This window comes from Phocoena sinus, chromosome 14 (assembly GCF_008692025.1).
Source record: "Phocoena sinus isolate mPhoSin1 chromosome 14, mPhoSin1.pri, whole genome shotgun sequence".
Classification (NCBI taxonomy): domain Eukaryota; kingdom Metazoa; phylum Chordata; class Mammalia; order Artiodactyla; family Phocoenidae; genus Phocoena; species Phocoena sinus.
The window spans coordinates 21,672,396-21,696,298 of NC_045776.1; positions in this window are offsets into that span (position 1 = coordinate 21,672,396).

Consider the following 23,903-nt stretch of genomic DNA (forward strand, 5'->3'; position numbering starts at 1 on the left):
GAAAATGTATGAATAAAAAGGACCATGCAACTACATTATTAATGAAAATAGCAATTATTCCTTAACCAGACTTTCAGTCTCTCTGTCATCCATATAAGCAAGTTTAATCAAATCTTGGTTACTCCCTAGCTGTCTTACCATAAAAATGATGAAATAACGTGGCTGTTGGCCAACCCTCCTGAAATATCGCCTAGGAAAATTACATGGACTGAAGGCAGCTCTATTCTGTTTTAAGTCTCTGTTTGACACAAGCTTGCTGCTGAAATTGTTCTGCCTTGTAACAGTTTCTTTCCCCAGCTGAATAGTAACCCTTCAGTTAAATTCTTACTTTGTTACTCATTTTAATACATTAGATTTATCAGAGTAAGGTCCCAAATAAGGTTCCAGTTGGAATAAAAAGCTCATTCCTAACTTTTTTCCTTTAAAGCTTTGCCAGCCTAAGTATCGTCTTTTCATTGCTATTTCCCTTCCCTCTGAACAGGGAGCAAATGCTAGAGAGTTATCACTCTTACCTGGGCTTTTAAACTATAATTCAGAATTTACTTATACTAAATCATTAAGAAAACATTGCCCTTAAATCTCTTAAGTTAGCATCCAACAAAATGTCTATAAACCCCTAAACCTGTATGTATAATCTCTCTTGTAACTATGCATTCTTTTCTAAAATAGATTCCATAGGTTTGTCTAATTTTCAAAGGGCTCTGAGATCAAGACTACCAATTTAAGGAGAGAAACAAGCAAACACGAATTTCTCCATTTTACTTCCCATGAAACTATTCTCCAAATTCATTTCAGTACATTTGGCAAATTGCTGGAGACGACTAGGTATATGGACATTCGGTGGGAAGGTAAAAGCCCAAAGATTTACCCACACTATTCAGAACGACCTGTTCCACTAAGTAGAAACTACATATAAGGATCATGTCTGCTCCACTGTACTGCCACCATTCTAATCTGAACACTCAGGATCTCATCTGTAAACCACTAATGAAATGTCTCAACTCTAATTAAATGTAGTTTTCCCTTCTTCCCCCTCCCCACCATCACCCACCCATCTATCCATTTCAATCAGCTCTGGGCAGATACATCTTAGAAAAACTTTCTCCCCAAAGTTTTCAAAAGTCTTCAATGGCCTCAATTTCCCTTGAATAAAATTCAAAATTCTTAGCCAGTCATTAAAATCCATAAGCTTATCTAATACTATTTCCTCTCATGAACATTCTACCCTATATAAAAATGTACTCTTTCCACCAAACAAAGCACTATTCTACTTTCAAGGTTGGACGAGCTTACCAGTCCCCAGACTCCAATGGCCTCCATTCTGATGAGGTTGAGCCAGCCCAGCCTTAGGGGTCCGAATGGGTCGCCCCCTCCTCTGTGAAGTCTGCTCCGACCACCTGGCATGCACTGCCGTCTTGCACCTTTCAACTCATATAGTAACTATCTCCTACCCCAGAATCACTGACAATGACCACATGCTGCCTTGTATCTATATAAATCTTTTAAATTTTATGCCTAGTCTTCCCAACTATGCTGAAGATTTCTTGAAGGCAAAACCATCTTAGACTACTCTGATGCACTCACCATCTTTAGCACTGGTGATGTGTTGATGATGTTGCTTAATAATAATATCAAAGGGTTAGAAGAGTGAGGGCATTACGTTCCAAGGTGGAGGTGAGCTTTATTATGAAGGAGTCCTTTTTGCTTCTTTTGAAATCCCTGGGCACGCTCAAGTGTCCCTGTGCCTCTTCCATCTGTAAGAACTAGTTTTGTTTTCATGGGAGGACTGAAGTCTTTGAGGTCCTCAAGAATATGGAGAAGGGAACTGCTTCCAAATTGTTCTGAGGCTATTACTCTGAACAGCATAACTCTCTCAGAACTACTCAGAACTGAGGACGGAAACCAGCAAACAGTGCTCCTGAGACTATACCACAAAAATCAACCAACTGAATTCAAATGTCTCTCTGGGCATTATGCCGAATCTAATGTAACCCCACAATCTAAAATTGGAGACAAGGTTCTGCTCAACTCACCTCAAAATGAACTGCTAAGGAGATAAGGAATCTCAGTGGGTCTGGTGAGTTTGCTCTAGTACCCTTTTCCCATCTTAATGGCAGCAATATGTAAAAATGAGGATGATTCTCTGACAGCTATATGTAAACTGTCACAATAGCATCGATACCAAAAGATAGCAGTAAGAAGAATGCCAGATGAGATTACCAATGACACACGAGTACAAATCAATCTTACAGCTAGTAGGATGAAAGTGTCATATCCACAGTATGAAGTCCTACAAAAAGTGTCCTTTAGAGTTATCTGCAAAACAAGCAAAGCAGCAATTCAGATGTATTTATGTACAAGAGCCAATAAAATATAAGGCCAAAGCCAATGAAGGATCCAACATGATCTGAAGAGGTAGCTGACAGAGTTACTGAAGTCAGAAAAAGAAAAAGGATGGTGAAACTTCTACCAGTTCAGCTGGGATTGTACACTTGGGAGGATCCTACAGGTGGTACATAGCAGTATACACGCTTTCAAACATCCTATCAAGTTTATTATCATCTTTCCTTTTTAATTCAAGTTAAAATGAACATTGCAGCTGTTGGGTAAGGGTAAAGGGGATTTTGAAGTTACAAAAAGTGCTGAGAAGGTTACAAACTATAGATTCTGCATCCTTCTAATATACGAGACCTAAGAGTTATTATCTCTTAGTCACTACTCTCCCCCAACAGACCTGCAATGCTAGATTCCCAAACTTGGGGCCAGATATTATACTAGGCAATCAGGGGTCCTGGATAATTATCTCAAAGGCTGCTCTGAATCTCAACTCCCCAGCAAAGCATCACTTTGTCTGAGTTTCTTTTGTCCTTTCATTTCACTGAAATATTCCCCACTCACATATTAAAAATCCGTTCTTGCATTAGAAAAACTGAACATCTGAATGTATTATTACCTTAAGGAGAGAATACACACATAGAGGCACAAGTAGAGAAGTAACAGATAAACAACATTTAAAATTTGTATTTGAAGAGCACACAATACACGTGAATATATAAAGTGGGTGTATTTATAAAGTATTATTCAGTCTCTCAAATTTCGTTACAGTGTTTTTCTCAGTATTCGTGTCTGCATAATGATGCTATGAAGAGAGGTGAATAAGTGCAGCTGCAGAATTCTTTATGGATAATCTTCTTGGAAAATTGAATGACGTTGGTAATATTCCTGCTGTTCCCAAACTACATTTTAAATCAGAGGCTGCAGTAACCACTGCATTCATTGGAAATTGTTATTATTATTAGTTACTGTTGTTCTTCTTACGTAGAGTGGAGTGGGCTGCTACTTGTTAGTTACCAAGGAACCATAAATCCCCTTGAAAGGAAGTATTATTTAGGGATTGGACTTTAGTTATCAGCTTGCTTTCTGGTTTCTGTTTGTTTTCTCTCATTTTCCCCCAATAGTAGCCTTATTATGATCATGCAACAGCTCTGACATTTTTCTCTGCCTTGCATGTCCCTCCCCTACTAAACTCATTTACTGTTAGGAAAAAAAGCAAAGAAAAAAAGTAGCCTGCCTATAAAATACCCACAGACCTCACAGAGCACATTATTTTCCAATTATACAGTGACCCACTGTGGGTTCATAATTGTTGGATTATTGAGTAGAGAAACTATGTTAGTTCTTAACCATACTTAAGGTTCAGAGTTAATACTAATTTGAAAATATAGGTGGTCAATAGCTCTCTCTCAGATCACGTTGCCACGGAGTCTAGCTGTCTAGCTGAAGGGTTTCAATGAGTTTTGGGGATGATTACTCAGAAAACACTTTGGAGAAGGAAAAGATTACAGTTCAAAACAATAGAACACAAGAGAATGGGGTTTAACACTACACTAAGCCAGAGCAAGAGAAAAAATACCTTTCAATCTTTCCCTCCTGTTAAGAATAAAGCAGTTATTCCATATTCAAATGCAAAAATCAAGTGCCAAACATGGTAAATTTGGATTCCCAAGGAACAAAAAAAAGGACTTCTGTTTGCTTTTGTCTCAACCTTCTAGCTCAGTGCTTGTTAAACCAGCTGAGAAGTACTACTGGTCAGGTTTGGTAGGCATTTATTGGCTTTGCTATTTTGTTTTTAGCACTAAAGTGTGTTATGCTGCAAAAAAACAAAGAAAAAAAACAGTTGATTCTAAACTTCTTAGTGTAAAAGTCTTCCAATGTCTAGGCTATTTCTAAGAAGATTACTATTTTTTTCACTTACGATGTTTAGATTTTCAAAGTCATATAATTTATTTTGGAAAACGTACTGAAGGAAATTAGGAAAATATTTCATTTTAGTGGTGAATTCCTCACGCCAGTGACGGGATTCATGGCAGGCTGGTGACCCTCCCAGATCTGGAACAGGCAGCCACACTCCACAGGCTCCAAATCCAGCTCCTTGGTCTCCTCCTTGGTTAAATGGGCCACAGTCACTCCAGACTTCCCAGCCAGAAACCTGGTGTGTGTCTCCTCAGTGCTTTCCTTTTCCTCTCTCTCAGCCAATCAGCAGCCAGAGCTTGTGAATTCCCCTGGCGCAAATCCCTCCCCTCCATTCTTCCAACCTCACCACCTCTGCAGCCCTTATCAGTGATAACCTAGAACATTTCAATACGTATCCCTCTACCTCCCGCCTCCATCTCTCCCAATTCATACGTGTCATTTGAGTCATCACTCTAGAATAAAACCGTGATGCCTTCACCCTAGTTACAATTCTTAAATAGCGTCCCAGTAGTTACACAATGAAGTCCAAACTCCTTCGCACAGATTTGAAAATCTTTCATGGACTAGCTGTTGTCTACATTTCCTGCCTAATCTCCCACATCTTCCTTCTCTCCATTCTCCACGTCCTCTAGTCAGGCCAAATTACTTGCAGTTCCTTGATCAAGACATGAATTTTCCTCCATCACTTTCTTCTATGAATGCTGTTTTTTCTGCCTAGAATGACCTCTTTCTTGCCTGTCTAGGTAACTACTCTGCATTCTTTTTTTTTTTTTTTTTTTTTTTGCGGTACGTGGGCCTCTCACTGTTGTGGCCTCTCCCGTTGGGAGCGCAGGCTCAGCGGCCATGGCTCACGGGCCCAGCCGCTCCGCGGCATGTGGGATCTTCCTGGACCGGGGCACGAACCCGTGTCCCCTGCATCGGCAGGCGAACTCTCAACCACTGCGCCACCAGGTAAGCCCTACTCTGCATTCTTTATGACTCCCCAGGAAAGTCTTTCCTGAGCAGAGCTATGCGCGTCTATTTTTTTTTTTTTTTTTTTTTTGGTGGCTTCACCACACCATAGGTACATCTCTATTAACTCTTTTCACCTTTTTGCTAGTATCTCTTGCGTACTTGGCTCCCCTCGTGACAATATGAGCCCTGAGAAGTCTGGGAATGTGCGCTTTTCATGTATAAGGGTCTATTGCTACTGCTAGTGTTATAGATCCTCAATTATTATTTATTGAATACATTAATGGTGGCGTGTTAAGGATTGTACGTAAGGCATGAACTTCATGAATCTGACCACAAAGATGTTTTTATTTTTAGTGTTTCTGGTAAACACAACAATGAACACACAATTATGTATCCTGACTAGTGGTACTAGCTGAATTTGGACCGTAACTGTTTTGTACACCTGTACAAGTACTTTTTGATTATTATTACCATTAAATTAAAATATTAAGTCATAATTATTTCACTAAAGTTCTGATGTTCCAATTTTTGCTTAATTAAGAAGTCAAGGAATCCTGGGCTCTAGTTTCCTCACGACAAGCATCACCTGAAACTGTGTAACAGCTGTTCTCCTTATGTGGGGCGTGAGCTTCCCAGTTCACCAGCTGCTGTATTCCCGATAACTGCCTGGCCCCTGCAGGTACTTGATTTTTGGCCTTGTTGTAGAACAATGTAATGGAGGAGCAGTACACAGCAGAAAAAGTATTTATGTATAAGTAAGGACTTCTGAATTTTTGTATTTGCTTTGCAATTAGTAAGTTCTGCGCCTTATTCAAACAGATTAATATTTTTGGACATTAGTTTTTTTCACCTGTGCAAATCAGAAAAATGAGCTAGATCAGTATATTTCAAAATTTCAGTAGTGCCCATCAAAGAAGGTGGATGGGGTAAGCTAAGGAAGGCTGAGAAGGACCCCTACCTGTATCTAAATAAGAACTCCTGAACTCTGATTATTTTTTTTAATATCCTGATGCCATATAATAGTTGGTTGAAAAATGGGCTCCGATACTAAATAAGAGTTAGAAAACCACTAAATTAGATGGTATCTAAAGCTCTTATCAGCTCAAAATCCTATTGTTATAGTTAGGATCTTTAATCATGGCCAAGCTACACTAAAAGTTACATTTTTCATCTATTTTCATTTAGTTAACACAAGTGCTCAGCCTACCTTTCATTAATAACCAACAATTATGCATTGCAATTCTAGCTGGAACATCATTTCTTTGTAGTGTTAGCTATATCATGAAAACTCTACACAGTTCTAACTGTTCGTGACAGATGAGAAACAGGAGAAGGTCTCTTTTTTTTTTTAACAAAGATTATGAGTCACTCTAAGAAACTCATGTTAGAATAGAGTTTAGTTTACCAAAAGGGACAGAAGCGTAAAAAAAATCACATTCCATAACTGTATTACAGGCCTTCTCCATCACCTAAAGGACAGTGTAATACCAAGCTCTAATAATGGTCATTTGATTGACTCTGCCCAAACAGCCTTTTATCAGGCACAAGCTACTTCTCTATGATGGACGACTACGGTTTATGGTGCAGATCTCATTTGCAAACAGAGTTTGAAAATTCCCCTTCACTGACAGAATTCTGATGAAGCCTGGACCATCATTGCTGCACACTAAACTCATTAGAGTAAAAAGAAGGCAAGGTGGCTGAGGTTTAATGGATGATTTGTTAATCTTGTTGTGTGAGAATCATACATTTCATTTTCCTTTGTGGGACCTGACCCATCTTGAACTTTTGTTTGCTATTACTTGCCAGATTCCCTTAAGGTGCTGGGAATACTTCCTTTTGTGCCTTTAAGGTTAAAGAAAGGCAGCGATCAAATCAAACCCAGCTAGAAAATACCTCTATGGATTCAAATTTCCCAAAATGACTATGTCAGGCTGAAGAAGATGAAAATGCTGGTGTTTAAAAATTCAACCATCAGCTCTTTGAATAGGAGAAAAAAGGCAGAAGACTGTTCAAACAGAAATAATTGTGCCTTGGAAGTTTCTTTGAATGGTGGTAGGATTTAAAACAATGGACTCCAGACAAAAATTAAGGTAAAAATAAAATAAGTAAGAGCAGATCTATAACAATATTTCATAGACCTGGAGGAAAGAGCACCCTGAGAACCATGGAAGAATAAAACACAGACACAGTACTCTTTTTCACACACGAATCGATACAAATCGATAAAAATTTCTCACTTTTAATATCTCAGCCACTCATCCTGTTTTGTGGGCCTCCTGTTAGTCTCCTCCCTGATTCACTATCATGCTGTAAGGATTGACGTTTCTTAAAATAAATGGTCTCAGGCAAATGAACATCTCTTCTGACTTTCCAGCTCCTCCAGAAGTCAGTGTTAAAAAGTCAGTGATTCCACATTCTCAATGATTTGCATAGGAAATTAATCATAAGAAGATGCTATTGACTATTGTCTTATGTCCACAGCCTCAAGGCAAACTTGAGAAAGATAAATGTGCCCACAGATTTGCCACTAAGTCCCTATCAAGTGATCCCCAGATGGCTGTATTGGTATCCGTGGTTTATATCAACACTAGGCTATTCAAAGTAGATTTCCACTGTACTATAAAATTACTTGTACCTTTATGGTTTGTGAATTTACACAGGACACTTACAAAGGATGATTCTCCTTTAGCTTTCCTTTTTCTGTGCCCTCAGCAAACTTCTGTGAAAGAAGAGACTTGGCATAATTATGGTCCATTCTGATTGGTACAGATCTGTACATGAACCATCAGAAAATGACTGATTTCCCCATACAGCAATAGTGCTTAAGACTCAGAAAGCGTGAAATGAAAAACTTCATGTTCTCCTAACAGTGCAGTTTAGAAAAATGTCTATATGCCTCATGCTATTTTTTCAAACCTTACACTTAAAACCTAAAAGCAAATCAAAATGGCGCGTTCCCATTGTGTGAGATATTTACTATGCGGTATCCCTCTCTTCCAACTCACCTCTCAATTGTGGAGGGCAATGAGCAAAGGAAGCTGCACCATTAAATGTCAGCCCCATAATTCACACTCAATGGGCAGGCAAACAGTCCTTTTCACGGGCCTGAAATGAATGGATGTAGAAGCACTATAAATATCGACCTCACTTATTAAAAACAAAAAGAAAAAAGTGATAAAAAGAAAGAAAATCCACAAGAGACTCCCTCCTACTTTCTAAGAACTAGGCTGTGGATTCTCACTCTGAAGCAGGTGACCATGAGTGCTTTCTCAGGAGAGAGGTTTAAAGTGAGAGGGTATATTAGCCTGAAGGAATTCTCTCGAAGATTCTACCCTTTGTAACTAGCCTTGATGAAAGGCAAGAAGATGGAAGGGGTGTGTGGCTCAAACTGGGGTGTACTGAGAATTCTGCTCTTAGCAGAGCCAGCAATGGCCATGTGAAAAAGAAAAAGCTGGTGCTTCTTATCTCACACCTTTTGTCACACTGTCCTTTCTTAAATCCAACCATGTTCATGCCTTAATCTCCATGTAAATGGCAGGCTGTCCCTTCTTTCCTGGGAAAACATACAAACCCCTGTTCTTTCTTTATACTTTGTCATTTATTCCTCTGTTCATTCATTTATAACTGAAAAACTGTTTATTTAATATGAAAGTATTTACTGAGAACTCAGTTTCTATGGATGCAGTGATGACAAAAGTTCTTCTCTGTATCCCACCCCTCCAGGCGGTCACAAAGGATAGGGAGGGTGGGAGGGAGAGAGATGCAAGAGGAAAGAGATATGGGAACATATGTATATGTATAACTGATTTACTTGGTTATAAAGCAGAAACTAACACACCATTGTAAAGCAATTATACTCCAATAAAGATGTAAAAAAAAAAAAGTTCTTCTCTGTTGACAAATCCTGTCCTATGTCACGTCCCTTAGGGTAAGCTGTGACAAAGCGAGAGAGAGGCATGGACATATATACACTACCAAACGTAAGGTAGATAGCTAGTCGGAAGCAGCTGCATAGCACAGGGATATCAGCTCGGTGCTTTGTGACTGCCTGGAGGGGTGGGATAGAGAGGGTGGGAGGGAGGGAGACGCAAGAGGGAAGAGATATGGGAACATATGTATATGTATAACTGATTCACTTTGTTATAAAGCAGAAACTAACACACCATTGTAAAGCAATTATACTCCAATAAAGCTGTAAAAAAAAAAAAAAGAAGCCTGCTATTTAAGAGGGTGCATTCATCTGTCTTAAAACTTCAACAGGCCTTGTTATCTTAAAATGTCAACACCTAAGCCCCAACCCCAACCAAGATCCTATGTGTCCTTTTAAAAGGAATTGTGTCTTATCCCAGGAATTACTGATGTGGGAACTTTGAACACAGAAGCAAGGTCAGTAATGGCCCATATGCCTCACCTGAAATAAGGCCATTTTTCACTCTAATGTATATGTGAGGTAGAGGAAAGAAAACATGTGAGATCAGGGAATTAAGTACCATGCCCAAAATTAAACTACCACTAATGTGTTCCTAAATTCTGGATGATATGTTTCTTCACTTTGAGCTTAACTTTTCTTATTGATATGTACTCTGCATCTATATTATTTAATCATTGGAATAAGAGCCCACCTACAATTCATCCTGTGATTAGATCATATAAATATATTTATCTCCACTCTGCCAAAATATTAAAGAGTGGCATGTTTACTTGTGCTTTTTCTGATCCACACCCCTAACCCAACCTGAAAGAAAAATTATATTAATTTTTTTGATCTAATTTTCCTCTGCCATCTGGCTCCCACACTTTTCAGGAGCAACAGGAGCTCAATCGGTAGAAAGAAAATTCATGATGCCTTTTGCTGGAAAAAAGAGGAAAAGTGTTTAGCTACTGTTCACACCTCTTCAACTGATCTTTCCAAGTCTTCTTAGTTTCTGAAGGGTGGAAATGATGGGTCCCTTGGGTTCACTGCTGTTCAGTCGAGACCATGTGTAATTTACCGAAATTTACCTAAACCATAACCCATTTGCTGCATAATACATTTTATGGCATTTTAGCAGTAGACTATCTGCTAAACTTAGAGGTGGAGTGTACAGTATGATAATGAAATAGTGGTGCCATTTGGAAATGCGAAGTGCTAAGTAAATATACAGCTCCGCTTTATTATTGTCACCTCACTCTATTTAGGTGTGAAGACGGCGCATTTTAATTTACTTCTCAATCTACAGAGAGGATTGGTTTTTAAAGAGTCCTTTGTTTAATCAGTGCCCAAATGTAACTTTTAAAAGGCTCCATTTTCACATCATTTTATTTATTTATTTAAAAAATTTTTTTCTTATTTATTCTGCTTGAAATTCCTTGAATGGCTTAGATCTGCGGGTTCCTACTTTTTAACATTTTCTTAAAATTTTATACAATTTTTACAGTTTTACAGTTATTACAAAATATTGACTATATTCCCCATATTGTATAATACATTCTTTAGCCTATCTTACACCCAATAGTTTGTACCTCCCACTCACATCATTTTAAAACTTTTGTTTGGAGCAATCGTTGTGTAGTGTTTTGAGCCATATGACTAAATCTTGCCAATTTTTCTGAAAGGAAGACAGTCTGTGAGCTAAGGAGATTGTGTTAATGTGAAAAATTAATAAACTTCTACTTCATGGTTCCAAGTGGGCAATTAGAATGGCAACTACCTTTCTTTCAACACTCTTAGTAACCCCAAATAACATCTGTTGCAACACCACATAGAAAAATAGTGCTTTAGGATTCTCTTGATTTGAACCAAGAGACCAACTGGCGTGGCAGAAACCCATGGTGCTCAGTGTTATTTCTGCACATCTCCAAGTTGCATTGCCCATCAGCAACTTGGTGCATGTCAAGAACTCAATGGAGCCGTGGACACTGTTTGTCTATGGGGCAGAGAAGTGAGAAAGTGAGCAGCAAAATCACAGAGAAACTCTAGCCTCTGGGATCTGTTTTTTCAAACTAGGGATGGTCAACTGCAGTCACAACAGTGACATTTAATCAGTGAGTCTATATATGTGTCACCATCCTACCTAAAATCTTTCTTACTTCTACTGGCTCTTAATAATAATATTTGGGAAAAGGAGTGGGTGAGGGGCAGTCTAGCTTAGTATTTGGCATCTAAATATTCATTTACAGTTGAGCAGATGAAAATTCAAATAGATGACTGCCTCAAATGAGTGAATTCTGAAGGTGTTGTAATATTTGCTACAAATGGAAAGGGAAGGGGAAGAAGAGATTCTGAATTTAAGCACTCTTCTTGAATATAGGTGGATGGTCATTTGGGTTTAAGATAGCCTGAACCTAGGGGTCAAAATTTTCCTGAGAAGAGATAATTGGGATAGCATAAAATAAAACATATAAACCAATCTCCTGTGAGATGTCAACGAAAATAGGATTTGAAAATAAATCTCACTGATTAATTTTCTTCTTTCTTCTCATAATGACAAAACTCTAGTTAGAGCAAGGGAATAAAAGCCCTACAAAATCCTATGTGTAGAATATGCGTCCAGATCTTTAGCCATCCAGGGGCTCGTATTCAAACTGTTGCTCTGTCTCTCCTCCGAGGCTGTCCCACAACCTTTTCACTCTTTCTGTCTCCATCTGTTCCAGCCTATTTCCAGCTGCTACTCAGAGGAAAGGCCAAGGTAATTATCACCTCAGCACATAATTTATCTTGCTGTGACCATCTTTGGACTGAAAGTCTGTTGAGTGCTCCTGTGTGTTCCCTTTCCATCACGTGGCTATAAACTAACCTGGCCCTTCCATCTTGGGTAGAATGTACTATCTCTATATGCCTCCGCTTAGTTGAGCATTTCAGGGCCCTATCTCCCACTAACATTTCTTTCCCCTTTTGGCAATTTGACATCTCAAAGGGACCAGAACATTTTCCTTCCTAATGTTTAAAACTGTACTCAAAAGGAAAATATGTCATGCTGACTTAATCACAAATACCTATTCAGTCATGGTACATAGTGAAAACAATGTGGTCTTGAGTCTTTGTACAGAGAGAATTCAAGTTCCAGGGACAGTAGGCAAATCTCTTCATCACTCAGCATCAGCTTTCCCATCTGTAAAATGGGAAACTTAATAATTAACTCAGATTATTCTGAAGATTAACTGCAGTAACAGAAGACAGCATCTCACATTTTAATGTGCATGGCGAGAACCTGGGGATCTTGCTACAATGCAGATTCTAACTTGGTAGATCCAGAGTCGGTACACAGACTGCACTTGTAACAAGTTCCCGGATGGGAAGATTGGTTCAAGATAGCGGAGTACAAGGACATGTGCTAACTTCTTCTTGCAAAAGCACCAGAATCACAACTAACGGCTGAATAATCATCGACAGGAAGACACTGGAACTCACCAAAAAAGATACCCTACATCCAAAGACAAAGGAGAAGCCACAATGAGATGGTAGGATGGGCGCAATCACAATAAAATCAAATCCCATGACGGCTGGGTGGGCGGCTCACAGACTGGGGAACACTTATAGCACAGAAGTCCACCCACTGGAGTGAAGGTTCTGAGCCCCACATCAGGCTTCTCAACCTGGGGGTCCAGCAATGGGAGGAGGAATTCCTAGAGAATCAGACTTTGAAGCCTAGTGGGATTTGATTGCAGGACTTCGACAGGACTGGGGGAAACAGAGATTCCTCTCTTGGAGGGCACACACAAAGTAGTGTGCACATCGGGACCCAGGGGGCAGGATCAGTGACCCCATAGTAGACTGAACCAGACCTACCTGCTAGTGTTGGAGGGTCTCCTGCAGAGGTGCGGGGTGGCTGTGGCTCACCCTGGAGACAAGGACACTGGCAGCAGAAGTTCTGGGAAGTACTCCTTGTCATGAGCCCTCCCAGAACCCACCATTAACCCCACCAAAGAGCCTGTAGCCTCCAGTGCTGGGTTGCCTCAGGCCAAACAACCAACAGAGGGAGGAACTCAGCCTCACCTATCAGCAGACAAGCAGATTAAAGTTTTACTGAGCTCTGCCCACCAGAGCAACACCCAGCTCTACCCACCACCAGTCCCTCCTATCAGGAAGCTTCACAAGCCTCTTAGATAACGTCATCCACCAGAGGGCAGACAGCAGAAGCAAGAAGAACTACAATCCTGCAGCCTGTGGAACGAAAACCACATTCACAGAAAGACAGACAAAATGAAAAGGCAGAGGGCTATGTACCAGAGTAAGGAACAAGATAAGAACCCAGAAAAACAATTAAATGAAGTGGATATAGGCAACCTTCCAGAAAAAGAATTCCGAATAATGATAGTGAAGATGATCTAGGACCTCGGAAAAAGAATGGAGGCAAAGACTGAGAAGATGCAACAAATATTTAACAAAGACCTAGAAGAATTAAAGAACAAACACCTAGAAGAATTAAAGAACAAACAAACAGAGATGAACTATACAATAACTAAAAAGAAAAATACACTAGAAGGAATCAATAGCAGAATGACTGAGGCAGAAGAAAGGATAAGTGATCTGGAAGACAAAATGGTGGAATTCAGTGCCATGGACCAGAATAAAGAAAAAAGAATGAAAAGAAGACAGCCTGAGAGATCTCTAGGACAACACTAAACGCACCAACATTCACATTATAGGGGTCCCAGAAGGAGAAGAGAGAGAGAAAAGACCCAAGAAAATATTTGAAGAGATTATAGTCGAAAACTTCCCTACCATGGGGAAGGAAATAGCCACCCAAGTCCACGAAGCGCAGAGAGTTCCAGGCAGGATAAACCCAGGGAGAAACATTGATTCATTTGCAAATATTCTCTCCCATTCTGAGGGTTGTTTTTTCATCTTGTTTGTAGTTTCCTTTGCTTTGCAAAAGCTTTGAAGTTTCATTAGGTCCCACAAATTCTTATAAAAGGATAACCTTCCAGGACTGAACCAGGAAGAAACAGAAAATATGAACAGACCAATCACAGGTAATGAAATACAAACTGTGATTAAAAATCTTTCAACAAACTAAAGTTCAGGACCAGATGGCTTCACGGGTGAATTCTATCAAACATTTTGAGAAGAGCTAACACCCATCCTTCTCAAACTCTTGCAAAAAATGGCAGAGGAAGGAACACTCCCAAACTCATGCTGTGAGGCCACCATCACCCCGATACCAAAACCAGACAAAGACACTACAAAAAAAGAAAATTACAGACCAATATCACTGATGAATATAGATGCAAAAATCCTCAACAAAATACTAGCAAACAGAATCCAACAACACATTCAAAGGATCATACACCATGATCAAGTGGGATTTATCCCAGGGATGCAAGGATTCTTCAATATATGCAAATCAATCAATGTGATACACCATATTAACAAATTGAAGAATAAAAACCATATGATCATCTCAGGTGCAGAAAAAGCTTTTGACAAAATTCAACACCCATTTATGATAAAAACTCTCCAGAAAGTAGGCATAGAGGGAACCTACCTCAACATAATAAAGGCCATATACAACAAACCCACAGCAAACATCATTCTCAGTGGTGAAAAACTGAAAGCATTTCCTCTAAGATCAGGAAAAAGACAAGGACGTCCACTCTCGCCACTATTATTCAACATAGTTTTGGAAGTCCTGGCCACGGCAATCAGAGAAGAAAACGAAATAAAAGGAATATAAATTGAAAAAGTAAAACAGTCACTGTTTGCAGATGACATGAATCAATGGACAAAGGATTAATCTCCAAAATATATAAACAGCTCATGCAGCTCAATATTAAAAAAACAAACAACCCAATCCAAAATTGGGCAGAAGACCTAAATAGACATTTCTCCAAAGAAGACCTACAGATGGCCAAGAGGCACGTGAAAAGATGCTCAACATCATTAATTATTAGAGAAATGCAAATCAAAACTGCAGTGAGGTATCACCTCACGCCAGTTAGAATGGGCATCATCAGAAAATGTACAAACAACAAATGCTGGAGAGGGTGTGGAGAAAAGGGAACACTCTTGCACTGTTGGTGGGAATGTAAATTGATAGAGCCACTAGGGAGAACAGTATGTAGGTTCCTTAAAACACTAAAAATAGAATTACCATATGACCCAGCAATCCCACTACTGGGCATGTACCCAGAGAAAACCTTAATTCAAAAAGACACATGCACCCCAATGTTCATTGCAGCACTATTTACAGTAGCCAGGTCATGGAAGCAGCCTAAATGCCCATCGACAGACGAATGGATAAAGAAGAAGTGGTACATATATACAATGGAATATTCCTCAGCCATAAAAAGGAACAAAATTGGGTCATTTGTAGAGACATGGATGGATCTAGAGACTGTCATACAGAGTGAAGTAAGTCAGAAAGAGAAAAATATCGTATATTAATGCATATATGTGGAACCTAGAAAAATGGTACAGATGAACCGGTTTGCAGGGCAGAAATAGAGACACAGATGTAGAGAACAAACGTGTGGACACCAAGGGGGGAAAGCTGGGGGTGGGGGGGGTGAGGATTGTGGTGTGATGAATTGGAAGATTGGGATTGACATGTATACACTGATGTGTATAAAATGGATGACTAATAAGAACCTGCTGTTTAAAAAATAAATGAAATTCAAAACAAAAAGGTAGCTGTGTGAGCTAATGGATGTGTTAATTAACTTGATTATGGTAATAACTTCACTATAGATATGTATATCAAATCACCATGTTGTACACTTTATATATATTATCATTTTGCTTGTCAAATATACCTCAATAAAGCAGGGGAAAGTTTTTTAAATTAAAAAAAAAAGTTCCCGGATGAAGCAGATGCTGTGAGTCACAGGCCACACATTCAGTAGCAAGAATGCAGGGCACTGTGCTGAAGACCTGTCACAGCATGGCCCTTCGGTTCACCAGGCACTAGAAGGGTCCCTCCAATACTGTGTTTATCTCTCAGGTCTGTGTCAGAATGCGCGTTGCCAGAACTACTGCTTTGAGTTAAACAGTCAATGTGGGAACGGGCTTGCTTTGCAAAACACTCTATAAAAATATTCACACATATTACTTGTCGATTTCCACAAACCCCTTCCTTCTCCCTAGTCCAGAAGGCCTTTGTGACATTCATGTCTAGGCATTAGGAAAACATCCTTGCAATTTCTCACCTCGGAGTTTGTAGGGGAGAATCAGTGGTTGCATTAAAAGTAAGATCTGAGTGGGTGGTATGATCCATGTGTGATGGATATCTCAGAGTTTCCAGAAAGATCTCTGGGCTGAATAGGAAGAGAAAGGAAAATGACAAAATACTCTTGCGAAGATGGCTGCTGTGGGTCATTCTAGCTTTGCTAAGGGCCTGCCTGGTTCCGCTGGGAGACGTGAGAGACTTTTATTGGAGGTGGAAATTTCCTGAGAACTCCCCCTGGGCGACAGCTCCCGCACTCACAGATAGAGGTTGATGCAGGGAGTACGCAAAAGAGTGATCACCCTGGAGTCTATAATGGAGCTTCCTGCCCCACCACAGGCAACAAGAGTGATGTTCCTTTTAGCGAACATGCCCACCGAGGCCAGAACAAATCCAACCGTGGAAATGGCAAGAATCAATCTCAAAGGCTGGCAGCAGAGCAGGTGGCCCGGGAGGGAAGGCCAGGAAGGAGGGCTGTAATCACAGTTGTAATAAATGGGAAAGGCAGCCCAGCTCCACAAGAGGGTGATGAGAAACAGGTCAGAGCTGGGTAAGCATCTGAGCGGTTCTAAACAGTGACAAAGCTGCAGGGATTGGACAGTGTTAGCGTGTGTGGTCCCATCCACGTGGGGCTGGATAAGGACGTAACACTGGCAACAGGCGGAGTGGAGATTCTGGAACTCTTACTGCCCACCCCGTCCATGAAAAAGATGGCTCAGAAATAGGGAAATGCCATATGGGGGTGCAAGGGAAGGCACTGAAGGAAGACAGGGCTATTTAACTCTCTCTCTCACTCACTCTCTCTCTCTCTCTCTCTCTCTCTCCCTCTCCCTCCCCCCCCCTCACACACACACACACACACACGCACACACGCACACACACGCACACTGACAAATTAGGCTGAAAGTTTCTTGGTGCAGAAAAGCAATCAGCAAGGTAGCGGGGAAAACTGATGAAGGAGAAATATTAAAAATGTCAAAGGTGTGACAGGTTAGCCAGGCAAGAAGGTGAGCAGATTAGAGAGGGGACAGAAAAGGCACCAGAACTCATACTGGCCTCACAGGGCCACAATATGAGTACACACATAGGAAGAAGCTAATAATGCCACAGAGAAAGACTCAAGTTTGCAAACAGTTCGAGAAGACCCAATCTCTTAGTCTTCACAAGGTACTATGATTCTCTGCAAAGAAAACTAACAGTAAAAGCAAACTGATTGATCTAGGAGGACACACATACATATGCATAGATTTACTGGTATCAGGAATATACGCTAAGGTCCGGGGGTAGAAAACACTATCAAAACTCAGAGGAAGGAGCTGTTACTGCTGAATCAGGGAAGCACCAGAGAGAAGGGAGCTCGGAGGGGTGGGGCAGTGACCAGGTGTCTGAGGCTTAAGATGTTAACAAGAAAACTGTGGACATCACCTCGCTCTAACTTTACGACAAAAATGTTTGTGATACATTTAGGAAGTGGCAAATAGTAACCAAAAGGTTGCAAGGCTCCTAATTATTTTGCCTTTTTAAAGGGTCTCTGTCAGAAAAATTTTGAAATCTGTTGGTTTATTAACACTGTCACATATGCACACAAGCCTAAAGTGAAATGGAGAACCTATTTAATTATCTAAAATAGTTTAATGCAGCGTATCACCACTGTTTAACTGATGCATTTCCTCAAAAAATGGTTTTACAGGGAGTTGAATTTTATGAGTAATTGTAGCAACTTATTTTGTTTATATCAAGGTTTCTCAAACTGGGTGCTATTGACATTTTGGACCAGATAATTCCTAGTTGGCAGGGATGGAGGGAATGTGTGGGGAGGCAGGTTTCCCATGCATTGTAGGATGTTTAGCAGAATCTCTGACCTCTACTCGCTAACACCCCCCAGCTGTGACAACCAAAACTATCTCTAGGCATTGTCAAATGTCCCCAGGGGGGGGAAATTATTCCCATTTGAGAACCAGTAGTCTAAAGTATACCTAAGTCAGGGAATTCCCTGGTGGTCCAGTGGTAGGACTCAGCGCTTTCACTGTGGTCCTGGGTTCAATCCCTGGCTGGGGAATTAAGATCCTGCAAGCCACATAGCCAAAAAAAAAAAAAAAAAAAAAAGTATACCTAAGTCTAGCTACCTACATAGGTAAATCCAAGGCTTACAATAGAGAAATATGGGATTTTATGTATAGATCAGAAGATGGATGCTATAAACTACTCAATTATTTCTAAAGATTTTCTAAGATTCTCTGATTCTGCGAGAAACCCCGCTAATCAATAATCAAAACAGCCATACATCTCACATTGTATTAGTAGTTTATGCTTTTCATCTCATCTGTGTCCCCTGGACCTTCAGGCATGGATTTTTAGCACCTTGGTGTTCTGTGACTGCCATACTCAGGTTCAGCTGTCATGCCCAGACCACAGGGAACAAGACAGCAGTTGAGTCTCAGCACATAACCACTATCAAAGGCTATGTTCTAAAACATGACAGAATTCCATTTGATTTGCTGCTTTGAAAGGGACAAAAACAGGACTGACCAGTACAAGAGAGTTAATTATTGTTGATGAGAAAGTGAAATCAATCAGATTTAGAAAAGAAGTCTGGAGTTAAATGTACAGGACAGATTAAAAACAATCTCTTGATTGTCCACAATTGTGCTATGACTTTTATAGCTTTGCTTTTCCATCAGTTACCACAAAACACATCCCTAATGTGTTATAATTCACAGAGTTCCCTTTATGTTTTTTTATTGTGGTGGGTAAGCAATTTTAAGTGCATCCAAGAAAGTATTTCTTTACCAAATTGTTGTACACTGTAAGCAACGCAAAACTGAACTTGATGTGCTATAAAGAGCACCGAATTAGGTCAAACGCAGCCCCAGCATCCACTGATCTCTGAGTCTCCATTAGCTAATCTGTAATATGGGACTAATAATAACTTCCTTGCCCTTTTTACTCAAATGAGATTCAAGTGAATAAATGCATATGAAATCCACATGGGTACTATAGACATATAAGAAATTGATACTATATTCAAGCATGATTCTGTAGTTAAAATTCCCTCTACCCAAGGGTTTCAATGAAGGCAAAAGAACTTTATTTTAAAATATTACCTAACACAAAGTAACTCTAATTAATAGATTTTCTATAAATTGTTGTAGATATATATCTTTCAAGTACCTGGTTAAATAAATTTAAGAATATTAAAAAAGAATAAAATCCTCGTATCATCCATAAACCTCATTAACAAAAACAGGCTCAATTGATTGCCTTACCATTAAAGGTGGGAAAATAAATACATACATATATACATCTGTGCTTCACTTCAAGTCCGTTTGTGTTTTTATTTGTCTATGTCCAGATGACAGGACTAAACTGCTGTTAGTGGCCAGGTGTTACAGAGCAGAGGGAAACTGAAAGATGGACGGTCAGGGCATCTGAATTACCCTCTGTTAATTTCCCTCTCTGGACTCTCTGGGGCAGTAGACTTTGGACCAATGCAACCCACGGGTGAGTTCAGACAGCACTCCTGCATACTGCAGGCTTATAAACAAATCCACTCATAGTACTTGGTTTTGACTACGTAGCTTTAAAAAATAGATTAATAGTGTATTTAATCATAACATTCATAAGTGATTACCAAGCATTAAACCTGTTTCAGAATTTGACTTGTTTTTACCTTCAGCCAATTCTTCTCACATTAAAGAACCATTTATGCAAATATAACATGAGGCAAAGGGGAGAGATAAAAAGCTGCCTAAGACCTTATGCATGACTACATTCCGCCTGACTGATATTATTTGTTTTTCTTTAGTGAAATTATATTACCCATTGATAAAAGAACCACTCCTTTACACTGATGGCATCAGAGGGCGCTTAGGCAAAAATGAGAAGCGAGAAGCAAGAGGGATCTTCATTTGGTTCCTCTTGAATATAAAAGGCACATAGTGCACACTGAATTCTGAGAAGCTAAGACTCTGTCACTGAGCCGCAAATGTCCTCATACATCAAAGGAGACCCAAGTCAGCAGGATAAACCTCCAGCTTACGGAGCCAGACCTGGGCCTGTCTGCCCCTGATCATGAGAGTGATGTGTTATTAACAAAACACAAGACATGTGCAACACCTTTGAGATAAGCGGTGGTCAAGGCAACCCAGGGAGCTAGTGACAAAACAGGAGCAAGCAATGTTTTCAAAGGTTGGACAGAACTAAAAAAAAAAAAAAAAAAAATGCTGTCAGGGAGAGACGATAAAAGTGGTAAACAGTGCAACAAGGGGTGTTAGAGATAAAATAAGAGAAAGAAGAATCAGCAGAGGCAGTTCTGACATTTCCGGCGCTTGACTGAAATGCACTTGGGTTTCAAATATGTCAGAGTCCGAGGGATGATTTCTCTAGCTGAGCTCCAAGGGATCATGAAGCAAGATGGATGGAGACACAGAAAGCCATCGCCCCTTCAGCTAGAATGGGCAGTGCAGGATGAATCAAATGGGGTTGATGTTTCTGTTACAGGGAGCTCGTTGGTGAGACATTTCATGGGTGGTAATTCTCCCTAGTGAATAAAGGTGTGTGTCCTAGGAAGACTGTTGTGGCCCAGGAATTTAGGATTCATGGTCAGGCTGAGAGAGCCGCACCTTTCAACATACTTGCTGCAGGAGGGTTCAGCAAGGATTTCAACTGGCCCTTGAACCATCATCAGTCAAGCCCTTCTAATTCTCCGAAACCACACCATAGTATTTAGCTGTAAGATGAACACTAATTTAAAAAAAATTTAAACCACAGTTTTTTTCCCTTGTTGAATATGCCACACCTAGCTCAGTCCCCAGCAGCACTAATTGGATTCTCAACAAATATCTGTTCGATGGATAACTGAAAGGGAAAGAAGATTGACCAACTATAGTCCCCCAAAATATTCATTCATTGTTATAGACAGAAAGTGAATGCTGACTTTCTTTGAAGTTCTCTTCCTGTTTATTTTTTGGTTTCCCTTTATAGATTTTTTTTTCATCAATTTTTACCTTTGGGTCCAGAGCAGTGACACAAACTATAATAAGCTTTAAAATCTTCTGGAGAACTTATAAGAATACAGCTTGCTGGGTCCCATCAACTGATTCAGATTTCCCCAGCATAACTGCATCAGACTTTGGATTCAGTAGGTTTGGGTTGGGGTCCTGGAATAAGCATTTCTAACAAGTTCTCTGGTACTGGAAATTCAAAGTATCTTCCTAAGATGAACTTCAATATGTGTCCATATTTTGATATGTGATGGGCTGACCCCCCCCATTTTTGTGGGATGAAACTAAACCACTCACTCTGATCAAAACATATGAATAAGGAAACTGTCGGTTCTAAAAACAAGAACTAAGTTCTAAAAACTAAGAAGCTTTATAGTGTCCAATGAAAGCAGTGGTGCTCTCAGCTACGGCCTGGGATTTTCTTAGTTAAAAGACATATTATTTGAGACTGTTTTCTCCATCACCAAATTCACTGCGTGAGTTCTTTCAGCATTGTTTTATTTCTTCCTGAACAACTGTGTTTCTCTCTAACTGAAAATCCCCTTCTGGAAATCATGTAACTGGAAAGCTCTATAGAATGGCTTATTTCACAGAGGTTTTGCACAGTCTCCTTTGCCATTTGCATTATGCATTAGAGATGAGAATTAATGAAGAATTTTACTATCATCCTCCACAGATTCCTACCTCACTCCTAATGCTTCCAACCACATCCATCACCTCCCAGGCTCACTGTCTGTCGCAAGCTTTCTCTTTCCAAGCAAACAGAATCACCAGCTACTTGGCTGCCTTAGACAAGAACCTCTGAGTCACACTGGACTCTTCCTTCTTTCCTACATCTCACAACAAACTGGCCAGTTTTTATTCTACTTCTTTAATATTTGTATGTTTCAAATGCATAACAGACTTTTTAAGGCATGACAACTATTTTTTTTAAGTATAGCTGATTTACAATGTTTTGTTAATTTCTGCTGTACAGTAAAGTGATTCAGTTACATACATATATACTTTCTTTTTTATATGCTTTCAATTATGGTTTATCACAGGATATTGAATATAGTTCTCTGTGCTATACAGTAGGATCTTGTTGTTATCAACTTTCAAAAAAAATGTTCCATCCATGTATTCTTTTCTCCCTCATCACTGTTGCTTTAGTCCAGAAATATATCCTCATTCACAGGGACCATGGCAGAAACCCCCTGAATAATTTCCCATCTTCAGTTTCTCTCCATTTCCACTTTCCTTTCATTCAGCTGTCAGCATTATGTTTCTAAGAGATGGGCTGCTATTACTCTCAGGCTAAAAACCTCCCTAAGATCGGGCTTCTCTTGGGGGTTCAAAAAAGTCTTCAGGCTCAGTTTGGTCCCAGATCACCTTTTCAGGTACAACTTTTGCTCCACGTATGTTTAACATATACTTTATGCTCTACAACTATCTGCTGTATGCTCTGAACAGCTTGTTCTTTTTCCTCTACTTTAAAATATTTTTGGACACCTTATCCATGTTTCAAATATGATAAATCCTTCCATGCCCAGCTCAAAAGCCATTCTTTCTTTCTAGCCCCAATACACGACTCATTCCTTGATTTGGTTGAACAATGTCTACTTTTCTTTCTACTTCATAAGCTTCTTAAAAGCAGGAACCAAGTTTTAATTACTTTTAGATTCCCAAAAGTAATACGTGTTGTAGCATACCTACAGCAGTTACTGGTAATAAACAAATGCAGCAATGAGTTGGATAGAATTAATCGAGATCTGTCAGAATGGGACTCTGGATGAGTGTCATTCTGATGGAATTAGAGTATTACCAAATTAGAGATTTAAAAACACAGCTATCTTGTGATTCAGATTAGACTTAGTTGATCAAAACAGATCAGATGAACTTTATGTTGATATAAGGATTTCAGACACACAAACAATAAATTCAAAGAGACCCATGGTAAATTCATTTGATTATGTGAAAAGTGTTCACATAGCCAAATAAAGTAAACTAAAAAAACAACTTTGATGGTGAAAACTCATTAACAGGCCCTTACTACTCTGATAACAAATTTTAAGAGTGCTTTAGCACCCTGAAAAGCAGCAAAGGAGTCTTAGAAAATTCAAGGGGTCATGTAAATTGGTAAAAAGAGCACTGGCTTCGAATTCACAAATACTCTAGTGTGAATCCCAGCATTGTCCCTTACCAGTTGGGTGTTTGTGAGCCTTTATTTGACCTGTCTGATTCTCAGTTTCTCCATTGTGAAATACAGATAGCAACACCTACCATATGGGTTGATGACTAGACTAAATGAGATAACATGTATAAAATGCTGAACACAGTGCCTCGTGCTTACCGGGCACTGGATAAATGAGCCTCAGACACAGTTACAAGGGCACAGGTAAAAATTAGTCACTCCTGTGTTCTACAGACGCACATAGGCATTTTGAAAAGGCATGGCGATGTTTAGACAGCAGAATGAGAAGTCCAAAGAGAGAACAGGAGCTGGCGATGAAAGCAGGAAGAGGCTGGACAAAAGTATTCATCTATCTGCATACTTTTCTAAATC